Source organism: Macaca nemestrina, chromosome 2 (assembly GCF_043159975.1).
Source record: "Macaca nemestrina isolate mMacNem1 chromosome 2, mMacNem.hap1, whole genome shotgun sequence".
NCBI lineage: Eukaryota > Metazoa > Chordata > Mammalia > Primates > Cercopithecidae > Macaca > Macaca nemestrina.
This window is the reverse complement of record NC_092126.1, coordinates 44408212-44425177: the sequence shown is the minus strand read 5'-3', so window position 1 is coordinate 44425177 and position 16966 is coordinate 44408212. Positions and strand designations below refer to the sequence as shown.

At 42.5% G+C, this 16966-nt stretch overlaps 1 pseudogene; it reads left to right on the top strand.

Moving 5' to 3' along the window:
* Window positions 1-50: 50 nt before the first annotated feature.
* LOC112424654 (non-histone chromosomal protein HMG-17 pseudogene) lies at window positions 51-12842 on the top strand (annotated as a pseudogene).
* Window positions 12843-16966: the final 4124 nt, after the last annotated feature.

Genomic DNA, 16966 nt, shown 5'->3' with positions numbered 1-16966 from the left:
CGCCCCTCAGTAGCCTCGGGGGCTCCCTCAGCCCGGGTCAGAGGAAGCGAGAAGTACGTCTAAAAATCTGAAGGTTTAGTCGCAGGCACTTTTAGAACAATAGCAAAAGGCGGGCGTCCCCGCGCCGCAGGTTGCTTAGGAGGAGGACTGGGTTTCCTGGGCGTTCCTGGGCGCCGGGGCGCTGAGAAGATGCTACCCGCGGCGGGCGGGCGCGGAGAGCACGAAAAAGACTCCAGTCGGCCCGCGGCGTCCTCTTCGAGGGAACTTAACCGTCCCCTCCCCGAACTGCCTCCCCGACCGTCCCCAGGCGTTCTCTGGGCTCTGTGACGTTCCTACAGGACGCTCTGCGGGCGATCGCGCGGGGCTCCCACCGTGTACACGGTGCACTGCTGTTCCGAGAACGTCCTCGCTTGGCTCCTTTAAAGGATTCAACCGGGAGCCTCGGGTCAATGGGAATTCCGTTCTAAATATGCCAGTGAATGGAGTATAATTTTTCTCCGGATTCAGTTGAATTTATCAATGAAATCTAAATACGTGCTTTCCCAAGGGCCCTGGCAACTGAAAGCTCCCAGCTTTTGCCCAGACGCTCCTACTCTTAACCCACAGGAAATGGACACTCGTGGAGGGTCCACGCCTGTGTAGCGTCGCCGGCTTTTCATCTCCCCTGTAGAGATCGCGGCCCTTGGGCGGAGCTGAGGGTGCCGATAGCGTTTTCCTCCGCGAGATGGAGCTGACGAGTACGGGGCCCTCAGACTCACTGACAGGATGAATGACTTAATAGGAATTTGCACAGAAGGTACGGGGTGGGGCGGGGGGGGGGTCTGTTGTTGTTTTTATTTATTTTTATTTTATTTTATCTTTAGAAAAAAAGCGCTGCCTCCGTTTTATTAGCAAATAAAAATTATGGAGAAATGTAACAGCCAGCTTATTGTTTGGAATGATGAATTATAATCTCTCTGGAAGTTTAAACAGCCTGCAAATGGATAAATTTTTCTTTTTCCTCACTTTTCTTACCAAAGCAAGAAATAATGAATTATATCTCCCACAAATGGAAAAGTGGTAAAATACATTACTATGAAGTGCTTTTTTTCACGCTTGAGAAGCTAAATTTATAATTATGACATTGAAAATAACCAAAATCCATTTACCTTTTGAGCTAATGACACCAAAAGATTTGTAGAAGCATTTTGGAGAGTTTGGCATGAAATCAGTATTAGAAATAGCAAAGCACCATGCAAGCAGACTGGAATGCACTTCTTTAAATCATAGGCAAGATTGAAAGAACTAAAGAATGGAAGTAGTTGCCGGGCGCGGTGGCTCACACCTATAATCCCAGCACTTTGGGAGGCCGAGGCAGGCGGATCACGAGGTCAGGAGATCGAGACCATCCTGGCTAACACGGCGAAACCCCCTCTCTACTAAAAATACAAAAAAAATTAGCCGGGGGTGGTGGCTGGCGCCTGTAGTCCGGGCGGCTCGGGAGGCTGAGGCAGGAGAAAGGCGTGAACCCGGGAGGCGGAGCTTGCAGTGAGCCAGTGAGCCGAGATTCCGCCACTGTACTCCAGCATGGGCGATAGAGTGAAACTCCGCCTCAAAAAACAAAAACAAAAACAACAAAAAAAAAATGGCAGTAGTTAACTATTTTCAACTCATTACAAATATAACTACAAGTTAGAGGAGACCTAAAATACTGGTAGAGTTCATAACAGGCTTTTACATTCAGGTAAAATGGAAGATATTTAGAATGAAACAAAACCTGTCCACTTCATTTACATTATGTGTGTGCATGTATGTGTCTGTGCTAATAATAAGCGTGCTTTGATAACTAATTACCTGGCACACAAAGAAAAAGTGGTAAAGAAGAATATTATGAAATAGTGTTTCAAACAGATTGGCTGCTGTCAAGGATTTGTAGTTTGTATGTGTTTATTTATTTATTTTTTGAGACGGAGTCTTGCTCTTGTCGCAGGTTGGAGTGCAGTGGCTCGGATCTTGGCTCACTGCAACCTCCGCCTCCCGGGTTCAAGCAGTTCTCCTGCTTCACCCTCCCAAGTAGTTGGGATTACAGACGCAAGCCACCACGTCCAGCTAATTTTTGTATTTTTTAGTAGAGATGGGGTTTCACCATGTTGGCCAGGCTGGTTTTGAACTCCTGACCTCAGGTGATCCGCCCAGCTCGGCCTTCCAAAGTGCTGGGATTACAGGCATGAGCCACCACGCCCAGCCTGTAGTTTGTATATGTTTAATGGTCATTAATATGACTTTCATATTTAGTGCTTTGTGGTTTTCCAAATAAGGATTTAAATAGAAATATATAATTCAGTGAGCAGTTTTGAAACGCATGACTAGTTCAGTATAGTAACTAGATCCAACAGATTTCAGTTTGGTGACATTTTTACATTCTACTCCAAAACATGGAAACTATTTATTTCTCTGATATATGGTAAGTTGAGCATTACCTGGAAGAGAAAATCCTGTGTGTACTGAGAACCACTGGCCTACCAAGTATGAGCAGATGAAATATAAAATTTAATTACAGTTACATTCTCTGTCAGTTTATTTTACTCTAAGTTTCTCCTTTGAAGGAGAAGTTACTTTGCTAGATAAAATACAGAGTGCCCACCTAAATTTAAGTCCAGATAGATGATGGATATTTTTTTGGTATACATTCCATGCAATATCTGGGACATAGCTACTCCGCCACAATTATTCTTGTCTGTTTGAAATTCAAATTTAACTAGAAATCTTGTTTTTGTTTTTGTTTTTTTGGAGACGGAGTTTCAATCTTGTCTCCCAGGCTGGAGTGCAATGGTGCGATCTCAGCTCACTGCAACCTCTGCCTCCTGGATTCAAGCGATTCTCCTGCCTCAGCTTCCAGAGTAGCTGGGATTACAAGTGTGTGCCACCACACTTGGCTAATTTTTGTATTATTAGTAGAGACAGGGTTTCACCATGTTGTCCGGGCTGGTCTCAAACTCCTGACCTCAGGTGATCCACCTGTCTCAGCCTCCCAAAGTCCTGGGATTATAGGCATGAGCCACTGCGCCCAGCCTATCTTGTATTTTTATTTGCTAAATCTGACAGCCCTACCTGTAGAGGATACTTAGGAATTCCACAGTAATAATAAAGATCTCTTATAAATAATTAACTAAGTCCTGGGCTCCGTACTACTTGCATAGTGTGATTTATTTCTCAATCTTTACAAATACCCTAATTAGGAGGTACTGTTTCCCTAATTTTGTAAATGAGGGAACTGCATTTACAAAATGGTAATTAATTTTGTAATTAATTCTCTAATTACAATTACTGAAATTAGAGAAATTAACTCATCCATGGTTAAGAAGCTAGCAAATGACAGCACCTGGATTCAAATACCCACCTCTCCTCCACCACCTAATACTATTAATACCACCACAGTAGGCCAGGCGAGGTGGCTCATGCCTGTAATCCCAGCACTTTGGGAGGCTGAGGAGGGCAGATCACGAGGTCAGGAGTTCAAGACCAGCCTGGCCAACATGATGAAACCCCGTCTCTACTAAAAATACAAAAATTAGCCAGTCACAGTGGGGGGCGCCTGTAATCCCAGCTACTTGAGAGGTTGAGGCAGAATTGCTTGAACCAGGAGGCGAAGGTTGCCGTGAGCCTAGATCATGCCACTGCATTCCAGCCTGGGTGACAGAGCAAGAATCCATCTCAAAAAAAAAAAAAAAAAAGCAGAATGTTGAGTTACTGAAGCTGGGTGTGTGGAAAAAAAAAGAAGTAACTTTTTTTTTGAGACAGGGTCTTGCCCTGTTTCCCAGGCTGGAGTGCGGTGGTGCAATCATAGCTCACTGTAGCCTCCACTTCCTATACTCAAATGATTCTCTTGCTTCAGCCTCCTGAGTAGCTAGGACTACAGGCATGCCACCATATCTGGCTAATTATTATTATTATTATTTTTTTTTTTTGAGATGGAGTCTCCCTTTGTTGTCCAGGCTGGAGAGCAGGGGTTCAATCTCGGCTCACCACAACCTCCATCTCCCAGGTTCAATTGATCAATTGATTCTCCTGCTGCAGCCTCCTGAGTAGCTGGGACTACAAGTGCGCGCCACCATGCCCAGCTAATTTTTGTATTTTTAGTAGAGACGGGGTTTCACTCTGCTGGCCAGGCTGGTCTCGAACTCCTACGACCTCCTGACCTCATGATTCACCCACTTTGGCCTCCTAAAGTGCTGGGATTACAGGCGTGAGCCACCAGGCCTGGCCACATTTGGCTAATTTTTATTTTGTTTTGGTAGAGATGGGAATCTCACTACATTGTCCAGGCTGGTCTTGAACTTCTGGCTTCACTTCAAGCGATCCTCTTGAGTTGACTTCCCTAAATATGGAATTACAGGTGTGAGCCACTGTGCCTGGCCAAAAAGCAGCTTTTTATCTGAGGAAGACTACCCCTTTAAATTATCAGGCCCAGAGAGTCATTGAAATTAAATCCATGGAATGAAACTCCTCCTTGAACTAAATCGTTATCTCTTGAAGCCACTTCATTTCTGTAAACCAGTGAATTCCTGATGAACAACTTTTGCAGTTGTCCTTTTCTCCTGATTCATCCTTTTTTCTTTAAAAACTTAAGCCTCTCTTTTGTTCCCTGGCGCACTCGCCAAGGCAACCTGGAAATGTGTCCTGGGCTGCACTTCTCAACCTTGGCCTAAATAAACTCTCTATATTAATTTTGCCTAAGCGTCTTCCTTTTAGATCAACAGGTGATGGGTACATGAGGTTCATTATACTGTGTTTGCTTTGTATATGCTTGAAATTTTTCATAATAGAATGCTTTTAAAAATTGGAGCAGATGTGAAAAAGATATTGGGGACAAAGGATGGCCAATTTTCCTGATACACATTTTCGTGGTTCTTTTATTTGAAAAAATAACCAAAAGAAGGTATAAATTTGGCTGGGCGTAGTGGTGCATGCTTGGAATCCCAGCTACTTGAGAGACTGAAACACAAGAATCACTTGAACCCAGGAGGCAGAGGTTGCAGTGAGCTGAGAGTGAGATGGTCTCAAAAATAAAAAGAGGGTATAAATTTAACACTTTTAAAAGGAGATATTTTAAAAAGCTGACGTCATAGGAAACAGATAATTCTGGGGACATAAGAGAATTGTTCTTGTATTCTAAATAGTGACCGCAGGAAAATTTAAGAAGTTACTTTATCCGTAAGATAAGTTGATTATATATCTGTAATCAACATATAGATATGTATGTATGTATCTATATACACACTCATATATATACATACATATATATATTAGGCACAATCAGTGACATGAAGAAAATTATTGGAATTTAAAAATATAGTTGCTAAAATTAAAAAATCAATATAAGGACTGAACAGAGAGGTCCATGGAATCTCCTAAAGCATAAAGCAGAAAGATAAAAGGAAATGAGAATATTTTTAGAAGTCCAAACACATACAGGGTTAATCCAGGAAGGATGCTGTTCAACTAATAGTTCCTGGATTGACACTTTGTATGTTTTCAGAAGAAAGACAAGAAAATTCAGGGGAGAATATAATGAGAGAAATAATAGAAGAAAGTTCCCCAGAGATAAGGACAGGAGTCTTCAGCCTGAAAATGTATGCTGGTGCCAGGCATAAGAAATAAAAATAGACCCATACTTAACCATAACCTTTTGATTTTACAGTACAGAAAATACTAATAGAAGATCCCGAAGGCTTCCAGAGAACAAACAACAGGCCAACTACAACAGAACAAATGTCTGAACAGCACCAGTCTTCCCATTACACTCAGGGCCAGAAGACAGTGGAGTGCCGCCTTTAGAGGAATAAGTTTCAGAATACCATATCCAGTCAAGCTGCCACACATATTCAGACATGTCAGAACTCAGGAAACTCATGTCTCATAAAGTTTTTCTGAAAAAAAAAAAAAAATCAATTAAGAGTGGGCCAGTAAAAAGGCAAAGGAATCCAAGAATGAGAAAAACTTGGGATCCAAGAAAAACTAGTCCTAACCCAGGAGTGCAATGTCAGGCAGGCCTAGAATGACAGCTGTCTGGCAGGCCAAGCGAGCAACTGGTTTCCAACAGAGAAGAATGCCTGCAAGCAGAAAGTGGAGTCCGTGCCACGGAGCGTGGGATTAAGATCCTGGATAAATTTAGTCCTATGATGAAGGCATGTGCTGCTTTTGTTAAGAAGCAAAAGGAAAAGCAATGAAAAACAGCAGAAAACTATGTTACAGATATAAAGCACATTAATTGAGTGTTTGAAGATGTAATCATTCAGCCCTGGTGTTTGATGCATCCTCTTTCTAGTGGCATAGATTACTGATAGAGATTTACCTTTTCTAACTGATGCACTTTGTTCTGCAGTGAATCCTATTTACATAATCAAAACAATATAATTGCAGTTTATTGACTTTAAATACTTAGGATCAGCAGAATGACCAGTCATACAGCAAAATGTCCATGTTATAAACTCTGACAATACAAAAGTACTGGTGGAGCTGACAGAGGCAGGAGGTCTATAGAGAAGTGAGAGTTGAAGGAAGATGTGGAAATGTTCATTTCTTTTTCATACATAATAAGGAGTTTAGAGATCCTATTTAAAGACGGGCCAGGCGTAGTGGCTCACGCCTATAATTCTAACACTTTGGGAGGCCAAGGCAGGTGGATCACTTGAGGCCGGGAGTTCGAGACCAGCCTGGCTAACGTGATGAAATCCCGTCTATACTAAAAATGCAAAAATTAGCCCTGTGTGGTGGTGCACACCTGTGATCCCACCTACTTAGAAGCTGAGGCAGGAGAATCACTTGAACCTGGGAAGCAGAGGCTGCAGTGAGCTGAGATGGCACTACCACACTCCAGCCAGGGCAACAGAGAGAGACTCTGTCTCAAATAAATAAGATGGTGGAGCTGGAAGTAAAAGTTTTAAAATTGTAAATATCACCAACAGAATAACGAAATAGTACTATGATTAACAAAATATAAATGGAGGATAAAGTGGAACAATACACAAATAGCTCATTTATCATAACAGAGACTTAATAGTGCTTGGAATTGACTAATAGAAAAATAGGCATATAAGCATGTTGCTTAGAGCCAAAGAGAGAGCAGATGAAATAAAACTGGAAAGGATTGAAAGATCTTGGATATTTTTCTGGGGGATATAGGCAGGATATAAGTACTTTTCATTCTTAGTCCTTTTGTACTTTGATTTTTTTTTAATTATGTATATGTTGTATTACTTTGATGGTTTAAGTAAAGTGGTTGGGAAAAATGGACTTAAGCTGGCTCCTCCTATTATGAACTCTGAGCCCCACAATTCCTAACTGCATATTTTTTTCCTCCTTAAAGATTTAAGTTCACGCTTGTAATCCCAGTACTTTGGGAGGCTGAGGTGGGAGGATCACCTGAGGTTAGGAGTTCAAGACCAGCCTGGCCAACATGGTGAAACCCCGTCTCTACTAAAAGTACAAAAATCAGTCTGATGTGGTGGTAGGCGCCTGTTATCCCCGCTACTCAGGAGGTTGAGGCAGGAGAATCACTTGAACCCAGGAGGTGGAGGTTGCAGTGAGTGGAGGTCATGCCACTGCACTCCAGCCTGGGCAACAGAGCAAAACTCTGTCTCAAAACAAAAACAAACAAAAAATTAGCCAGGCGTGGTGGTGGGCTGTAACCCCAGCTACTTAGGAGGCTGAGGCAGCAGAATTGCACAAACCTGGGAGGCGGAGGTTGAGGTGAGCTGATATCACAGCATCGCACTCCAGCCAAAAAAAAAAAGAAAGAAAAATTAAGTTATTTAGTAACAGGATAAGAAAATTTAAATAAACTGAGTTACTAGCTACTAGGTGAAACCAAATGAAATTTTGACCTATGAAGATAGCAATTTCATATCATTCAACTTATTGTATGCTCTTCTCATTAAAAAGTATAAATGGGGCCAGGCACGGTGGTTCATGTCTATAATTCTAGCACTTTGAGAGGCTGAGGCAGGAGGATTGCTTGAGCGGAGGAGTTCAAGACCAGCCTCGGCAACATAGTGAGACCTCATCACTGAAAAAAAAGTATGAATGAAGCCAAAACCACAGTAGCTATGGACTCTTGTATACTATATACTTAGTATTTTATACTGATTTTTCCATCTAACTAAAAATATAATTTTTAAACCCCACAGAGTTGTGTCAAAAACACAAAATTATTTTTAATTATAGAAGGGACTAAGATATCAATCTCCAGTGAGTTTTGATTTACTTTTGATTAATATGTCAGTTACAGAACAATCTGCAAATTTAACTCAAATTTGAAATATTATTATTATTTATTATTATCGAGTAGCTTCCTGAGCCAGAGTAGGCTTGCACAGCCTCCCTCAAATGTGAATTTGTTTATTTATTTATTTATTATTTATTTTTTTATTTTTTTGAGGTAGAGTCTTGCAAGCTCTGTCGCCAGGCTGGAGTGCAGTGGTGTGATCTCAGCTCACTGCAACCTCTGCCTCCTGTGTTCAAGCAATTCTCCTGCCTCAGCCTCCCGAGTAGCTGGGACTACAGGCATGCGCCACCATGCCCAGTTTTGTTTTTGGCTTCATTTATACTTTTTTTTTTTTCAGTGATGAGGTCTCACTATGTTGCCCAAGATGGTCTTGAACTCCTAATTTTTGTATTTTTAGTAGAGATGGGGTTTCACCATGTTGGCTAGGATGGTCTCAATCTCTTGACCTTGTGATCCGCCCGCCTGGACCTCCTAAAGTGCTAGGATTAAAGGTGTGAGCCACTGCGCCCAGCCTCAAAAGTGAAATTTAAAATGAAGGTACCTATTAAATTGTCAGGCCCCTTGGACCTGTAATATTCTGAAATAATACATACTACAGTTTTTCTATATACTTCTTTTGTGAAGAGCACTGACTCAAGATGGGCCAGAAAGAATTTCCTTCTGGAAGGACAAAGCAGACCAAAGAATGATGTCTTATGCTTCATCATTGTTTGTTTTTCATTTTGTTTTTCCTTATTTAAGTTGCCTCTTGAGATTTATCAATGTTTTACAGCACCTTGAAGGTATTTGAGTCTCAAAATAGCCCTAGGGCCGGGCACAGTGGCTCACGCCTGTAATCCTAGCACTTTGGAAGGCTGGGGGGGGGTGGATCACCTGAGGTTGGGAGTTCAAGACCAGCCTGGCCAACATGGTGAAACCCTGCCTCTAATAAAAATACAAAGTTAGCTGAGTGTGGTGGAGTGCACCTGTTATCCCAGCTACTCGGGAGCCTGAGCAGGAGAATCACTTGAATCTGGGAGGCGAGGTTGTAGTGAGCTGAGATTGTGCCACTGCACTCCAGCCTGGGTGACAGAGTGAGACTCTGTCTCAAAAAAAGAAACAAAAAATTTCTTTTTTTTTTTTGGATAAAACTCAAATGCTCCTGCCAAATATGAGGCATTTGATTCCCTACTCAAGAATCCTTCATAAGTCTTATCATCCTAAACTCGACAATTTATTTCTGATTGTCATCATGAAGAACAATTTATTTCTCATGAAGAAAAGCTACCAAGGATGTGTAGCTTTTCGTTCACATTATGATTCTTAACATGGTAGTAGGTTAAGCATGTCTTATCCACTCCTAGATCTTCAGGGAAGGGTCCCTCCAGATGAGTTGGCTTAAGCCCCTCTGTTCATGGATGAGGAAACTGAGGCCCAGAGGGACTGAGAAACTGAGTCTTCACAGAAATTCAATGAGATGCATAAAATGAGACCAGAGCTCAGCTCCTAGTGGGGCTTTCTTTCTGTTATTCTGTGCTTTTTTTTTTCTTTTTCTATTTTTAACCTCACCATCATGCAATATGCCTATGTACCGTGCCATTTCTTTAACTCAGAAACTCACTATCAAATTCGATCAAAATTTTCAAACTCTCCATACATTAAATATCAGTACTTTAAAAAATTATCTGGACGCAGTGGCTCATGCCTGTAATCCCAGCACTTTGGGAGGGTGATGTGGGCTGAACATCTGAAGTCAGGAGTTCCAGGCCAAATTGGCCAACATGGCAAAACTCCATTTCTACTAAAAATACAAAAATTAGCTGGGCGTGGTGGCAGGCCCCTGTAATCCCAGCTGCTGGGGAGGCTGAGGCAGGAGAACCACTTGAACCTAGGATGCAGACGTTCAAGATGGGCCAGAAAGAATTTCCTTCTGAAAGGGCAAAGCAGATCAAAGAATGATGTCTTATGCTTCATCATTGTTTTTGATTTTGTTTTTTGAGCCAAGATTGCACCAGCCTGGGTGACAGAATGAAACTCCATCTGGAAAAAAAAAAAAAAAAAAAAGTCTAAAATGTACTTTTGTAAACCTGAAAAATCATGATTTTTTTTTTTTTTTTTTGTGAGACAGGGTCTCACACTATTGTCCAGACTGGAGTGCAGTGGCACGATCACAGCAGATTGCAGCCTCAACTTCCCAGGCTCCAGTGATCCTCCCACCTCAGCCTCCCAAGTAGCTGGGACTACAGGTGTACACCACCAGACCTGGCTAATTTTTTTTTTTTTTTTTTTTTTTTTTGTAGAGATGGGGATCTTGCCTTGTTGCCCAGGGTGGTCTTGAATTCCTGAGCTCAAGTGATCCACCTGCCTTGGCCTCCCAAAGTGCCTGGTCGATCATGATTCTTTAATAGTCTATGATTTTAAAAGCCCTTCATTGGTCTGGGATAATGAAGGTAAAGAAAATACTTCCCATATCTTGAAGTCTAGGGCATCCTTCTATGAATAAGGAAATGTTGCCTAAAAGAAAAGTAGGACCTGTCTTTCGCATCCCATCTTTATGTGAACAAAGATGGCTCACACACAGTGATCGGAACTCATTCCTTCTATTCCAACAAGTCATGGGCTTCTGGTGTGTCTGCTAGACAATGCTCAGCGGAAAGTTGGAGCAATTCAAAATTTGAATTCAATTTCCTAGTTGCTAGGATTGTGTTATCTGATTTTATTAAGAAATAACCGATGGAGCAGTGTGAAGAGGGGAGAATGACCCCCCAGACCAACCAAAGCTCACGACCTGCTGCATCCCGCGCCCTGCGCCTGTCCTGCCAATGATGCCACCATGCCCAAGAGAAAGGCTGGAGGGGATGTTAAAGGAGATAAAGCCAAGGTGAAGGATGAACCACAAAGAAGATCTGCGAGGCTGTCTGCTAAACCTGCTCCTCCAAAGCCAGAGCCCAAGCCTAAAAAGGCCCCTGCAAAGAAGGGAGAGAAGGTACCCAAAGGGAAAAAGGGAAAAGCTGATCCTGGCAAGGAGGGGAATAACCCTGCAAAAAATGGAGATGCCCAAACAGACCAGGCACAGAAAGCTGAAAGTGCTGGAGATGCCAAGTGAAGTGTCTGCATTTTTGATAACTGTGTACTTCTGGTGACCATACAGCTTGAAATACTATTTTTTTAATCAAGTTTTATAAAAAATGCGTAATTCTGTTTTACCTTTTAAAAAAAAAAAAAAAAAAAAACTTTGTTGTGAGCACACAGAACACTTCATTGTTGTTTTAAGGGGGTGGGGCATATGTCCCTAACAGAATGTCGCTGAAGCTGGATTGATGTGGGGAAAACACCTTTCCCTCCTAGTTTTGAGAGACTTCCTCTTGGCTCCCAGGAGGAGGGATTCCCTGACTTTGACACACATGGCCCCTTGGCACAAAAGCCTTGTGGTATGGAAAAACAAATTCGTTTTTATATCCTCTTCTCCCTTGCCACCTTTCAGCACAGGCTTAACTCCCTTAAACCCAGACATCTGTTGAGACCTGACCCCCAGTCATTGTTTACCAGTGTGTCAGGCAATCTGGACTTTCCGGTGATGCCACTGAGATGGCACCCCTCAAAAGAGCAGTGGTTCCACGTCTAGATTGTGGATCTTCAGATAAATTCTGCCATTTGCATTTCACTTTCTGAAAGTCAGGATTGGCTCCTGAAAAGTTCTTAAACAACATGCTAAACGTGAAATGTCAACCCTCACTCTATACTCTTCCTGTTCAGAGCATTGGATGAAGACCTCATTGGGTTTTATAGTGGCTTCCTGATTTTTGGTAATCCATTAAAGAAGGGAGTTTGAAAGTTGTTATAGGCCGGGCGCGGTGGCTCCCACCTGTAATCTCAGCACTTTGGAAGGCTGAGGTGGGCAGATCACAAGGTCAGGAGATCGAGACCATCCTGGCTAATATGGTGAAACTTCGTCTCTACTAAAAATCAAAAAAATTAGCTGGGTGTGGTGGCAGGCGCCTGTAATCCCAGCTACTCTGGAGGCTGAGGCAGGGGAAACACTTGAACCCAGGAGGCGGAGGGTTGCAGTGAGCCAAGATCACGCCACTGTGCCACTGTACTCCAGCCTGGGTGACAGAGCGAGACTCTGTCTCAAAAAAAAAAAAAAGAAAAAAACCCAAGAAAGTTGTATACTGGTAACGATTGTCTGCCTAGGTCCTGCCTGAAATACCATGATTGTTTATGGAAAGTATCTTTAATAAAGCTGGATACAGTTTGGCTTGGGGTAAAAAAAAGAGAAATAACTGACTTAACATTATTTAAATAATTCATTTTCCTTTCAGGTTGACTTTTTGTTTTTAGCGGAAAATAATTGTGTCAGAGAAGTGACTACGTTCTTTTAAACAGGAACTACCTTTCACAATCTTATTATGAGGAACATGAGGAAAATTGTAAATGTCTAGGCAATATCACAACAATATTTCCTAAGAGACTTGATAATGTCTCCAGGGGCATGGGAATTCAAGTTCCTTGATTCTAGTTATTGTGTTGCAACTGACTCACTCTAAGATCATAGCTTAATTACTTTTACATAAATCACTATCTCTAATGCATTGTATACAAGTACATAACTCTACCTTACTGGGAATATTATGAGGAAAATTATCTTTTGTTTAAATGTTGGTTTGGGAGTTAGGAAATATCCATGAATACATATTATGTTTCAACTACCTGCAAATCACATAAGCTTGTATTAGTCAATTATTTTTCCATAGCAGAAAACAGAAAGCAGAATTAAATTGACTTATACAATAAGGGAATCAGCTGGGCATGGTGGCTCATGCATGTAATCCCAGGACTTTGGGAGATTGAGGCAGGCGGATCACATGAGGTCAGGAGTTTGAGACCAGCCTGGCCAACATGGTGAAACTCTGTCTCTACTAAAAATACAAAAAAAAAAAAAGAAAAAAATTAGTTGGGCATGGTGACAGGTGCCTATAATCCCAGCTGCTTGGGAGGCTGAGGCAGGAGAATTGCTTGAGCCTGGGAGGCAGAGGTTGCAGTGAGCCAAGATCACACCAACTACACTCCAGCCTGGGTGACAGAGTGAGACTCCATCTCAGAAAAAAAAAAAAAAAAAAGAGAAATTTACAGGGATGAATATTGCTGAAAACTCTAGAGGTTACTGGCTTCAGGAAAGTTTTGATCCAACGCCCCAATGATATGAACAAATCCTGAACTCCTGCTTTCCATTTATTGGTTTTTATCACCTCAGGGTTAATTTCAAGAAGCTTCAGAGCCTACATGCTTTCAGGTTCAAATCCAATAGAAAAGAGAGACTTAGCATAATCAATAGCTTAAAAAAATTTTTTTTGAGGCAGAGTTTTGTTGTGTCACCCAAGATGGAGTGCAGTGGTGTCATCATGGCTCACTGCAGCCTCAGCCTCCTGGGCTCAAGGGGTCTCTTGACTCAAGAGTCTTTCTTGAGTCTCTTGAGTCCAGGTGCATACCTCCACACCTGGTTAATTTTTAATTTTAATTTTATTTTGTAGAGATGGGATCTTGCTATGTCGCCTAGGCTGGTCTCAGACTCCTGGCCTCAAGTGATCATCTTGCATCAGCATCCCAAAGTGCTGGGATTACAGGTGTGAGCACTGCCCTGACTTGGTTAGTGTGTTCATCCTAAACTAATCATTAAAGACCAGACAGATGGAATGTGTTGATTGAGTCAAGCCCAACAGGATCTAATCTTGACCTTGGGGGTGGAGTCAGTGTCCCTTGAATACATCATGCAGAAATTTGGAATAGTGTCAAAAAGAGGGAAGGCAAGATAAATCCTAAAACTTTCTATTTATAATATTTATTTATTTATTTATTACTTTTTTAGATTTTTTGAGACGGATTCTTGCTCTGTTGCCCAGGCTGGAGTGCAATGGCGCAATCTCGGCTCACTGCAACCTCTGACTCCCTGGTTCAAGCGATTCTCCTGCCTCAGCCTCCCGAATAGCTGATATTACAGGCACCTGCCATCATGCCCAGCTAATTTTTTGTATTTTTAGTACAGACGTGGTTTCACCATGTTGGCCAGGCTGGTCTTGAACTCCTGGTCTTGATCCACTCACCTCAGCCTCCCAAAGTACTGGGATTACAGGTGTGAGCCACTGCACCTGGCCACAACCTTCTATTTAAATGCCTTTAATAGGCCGGGCGCGGTGGCTCAAGCCTGTAATCCCAGCACTTTGGGAGGCCGAGGTGGGTGGATCACGAGGTCAGGAGATCGAGACCATCCTGGCTAACACGTGAAACCCCGTCTCTACTAAAAAAAATACAAAAATTAGCCGGGAGCGGTGGCGGGCGCCTGTAGTCCCAGCTACTCGGGAGGCTGAGGCAGGAGAATGGCGTGAACCCGGGAGGTGGAGCTTGCAGTGAGCTGAGATCCGGCCACTGCACTCCAGCCTGGGGGACAGAGCGAGACTCCGTCTCAAAAAAATAAATAAATAAATAAATAAATAAAAATAAATGCCTTTAATAACTGCATTTCAACCTAGAGTCATTCATGCATTTGTTAACCCATTCAACAAACATTCAGGGTTCACTATGTGCAAGGTCTTGACTCCATTTCCAGGCTCCTCTTTAAGAGCAAGCACCAAGAACTTGTCCTCAGACTGAAAACAGAATTATGAGAGCGATTAGGAAAACAGGCTTCCCAAAAACTTCCATATTTTTAGGCTGGTTCCTTACATTTTCAGGTATCTAGGAAAGGAAGAGAAACAACCATCCACCTTCCCACAAGCCCTACCCAAACATATCCTCCGAACCTATTCTCAGCCCCTCTTTAAGCCTCGTGGTCTATATATTCACTAAGATCCTTTCTGGATACAAGATATACAATGATATTGTGATTTGACATTGACATTTAAAAACAGACTCTTGTTTTGCTTTGTTTTGTTTTGAATGTCCAAGGAAAGATAAGCACATTCTAGTCTTGAAAGAGATCACCCTTTACCTAGGTTAAGAAGAGGGGTAATTAGAGCATTTAGTGGTTGGACTTAGGTTCCCACGTGCCGCCTAAGTCCTATGTGGAGCTAGATCAGACAACTCAACCTCTCTAGCATGTGGGTTATACAAAATGAGAAAGAACAGGAAATGCTCGTATATATTTTGGATGTTGCCACTGGCTGAGCAGGAAGCTGCAAGAGAGATAACAGATGATTAAGGCCTCTCCCCAGGCCCCTTTGGGAAAGCAGCCTTTGGGAAAACACGTGTAGAAAATGAGAGACAAGTACCACTGAAATGCTTCAACCATGCTTTGTCCATGTCTGCGCTGTTTACAAAGCATTCTGAAATAACCAAATGAAGTTGCTCCACATCCAGAAAGGTCCTGGTGATTGTACAGTGGCCTGGTGTTAAGTGCAGCTTTTTTTTTTTTTGGTGCTAAATCTGTAGACCCTGAGAATAAATCCATATGTATTTCCTTTTCTTGGGGAAAGAAATGTTCTGGCACTCAGCAGGATGTCCTGATCCTCTTCGTAAGGCTTTGGTGCTTGTTCCAGTGTTCCAGGTTGAGGGCAGGCACACCTAAAGTAAAGGTAGAAAGTGAGAGAAGAACTGAAAAAGGGAGGCCAAGTTGGAAAACTCAAGAAAGACAATAGCAGGCCTGGGAACTCAATTTGGAAAATGATAGGAAGTAAAATGTCCTTTGATTCTCCCCAGGATTCAACTCGAAACCACAGTAAACATGTTAACAGGAGTCTTACACATAGTGCTGAGGGAGGAAATGGCAGTCCAGTACAAAGGTGGGATGTTATTTCTATGACAAATGAAAGTCGGCCCCCAAGAAACTCAAATCCTAGCTTCAGTGTGCATCTTGGCCTTGTGTTGTGTTCTGTGGGACATTACCCAACAGTATGGCTTCTGAACTGACACAGCCACTTACTGCCTGTGGCCTTTGGGGATGGACTTTTTCCAACAAGCTAGTACTAGCAGAGATTAACTTCCTTTTGTGGTTCCCAGATTTACATATAGAACTGATCCTCAAACTATTACTTTGGAAGTTAGAACAAAGTGTTGACTCGCCAAGTCTTTGTAAAGGGGGCTTAGTTACATGATGCCCTTCAGGCACTTCAGGCTTCTTAGATGTGCCAGTCTTTTAAAGTGAATGTGTTTTGATTTCTGGGGTTAACTTCGGGGTTGGAAGGCGGGTGCACACACCAAACAAAAGGCTTGTTGTCTTCATCATTTTTTTTCCAGGGACCCAGGAAATAAAGGTGTCTTCTTCTCACAGCAGTGGTCTGTCAGTCTTTTCTGGCAGCAATTGAGATTCTAAGGAAGCAGTTAATATGTCTGGTGCAATAAATGTGACTGGGAACTTCTGCCTGTCTCTTAACTATCCCCACCTCCTCTCCAGGCTCAGCACTTCCTTTAACACTGGGGTCAATGCTTAGGATAGGGTTGGTTTGACTCTATCCTGCCACTGCCTTGGCCTTAGTTTCCAGGTTTATAGTAACTGGTGTCTGCCTCACCTTCCTGTTCCTGGCTGACCTCTGCTCTGTTCCTAAGTCCCTGGTAATTACAGTCCCCTCGCAGTTTCTCAATGAGGTGGTTGTTCTCTGTCCCCACCAGTAACTAGATTCGCCTGGCCTGGAGTCCTAAACTCCTATGCCTGAGTCATTCCCATATATCTCAGATGTCCTTGGCATAGAATGACTTGCCCACTCACCTAACAAAGTATAAGAGTGTTCA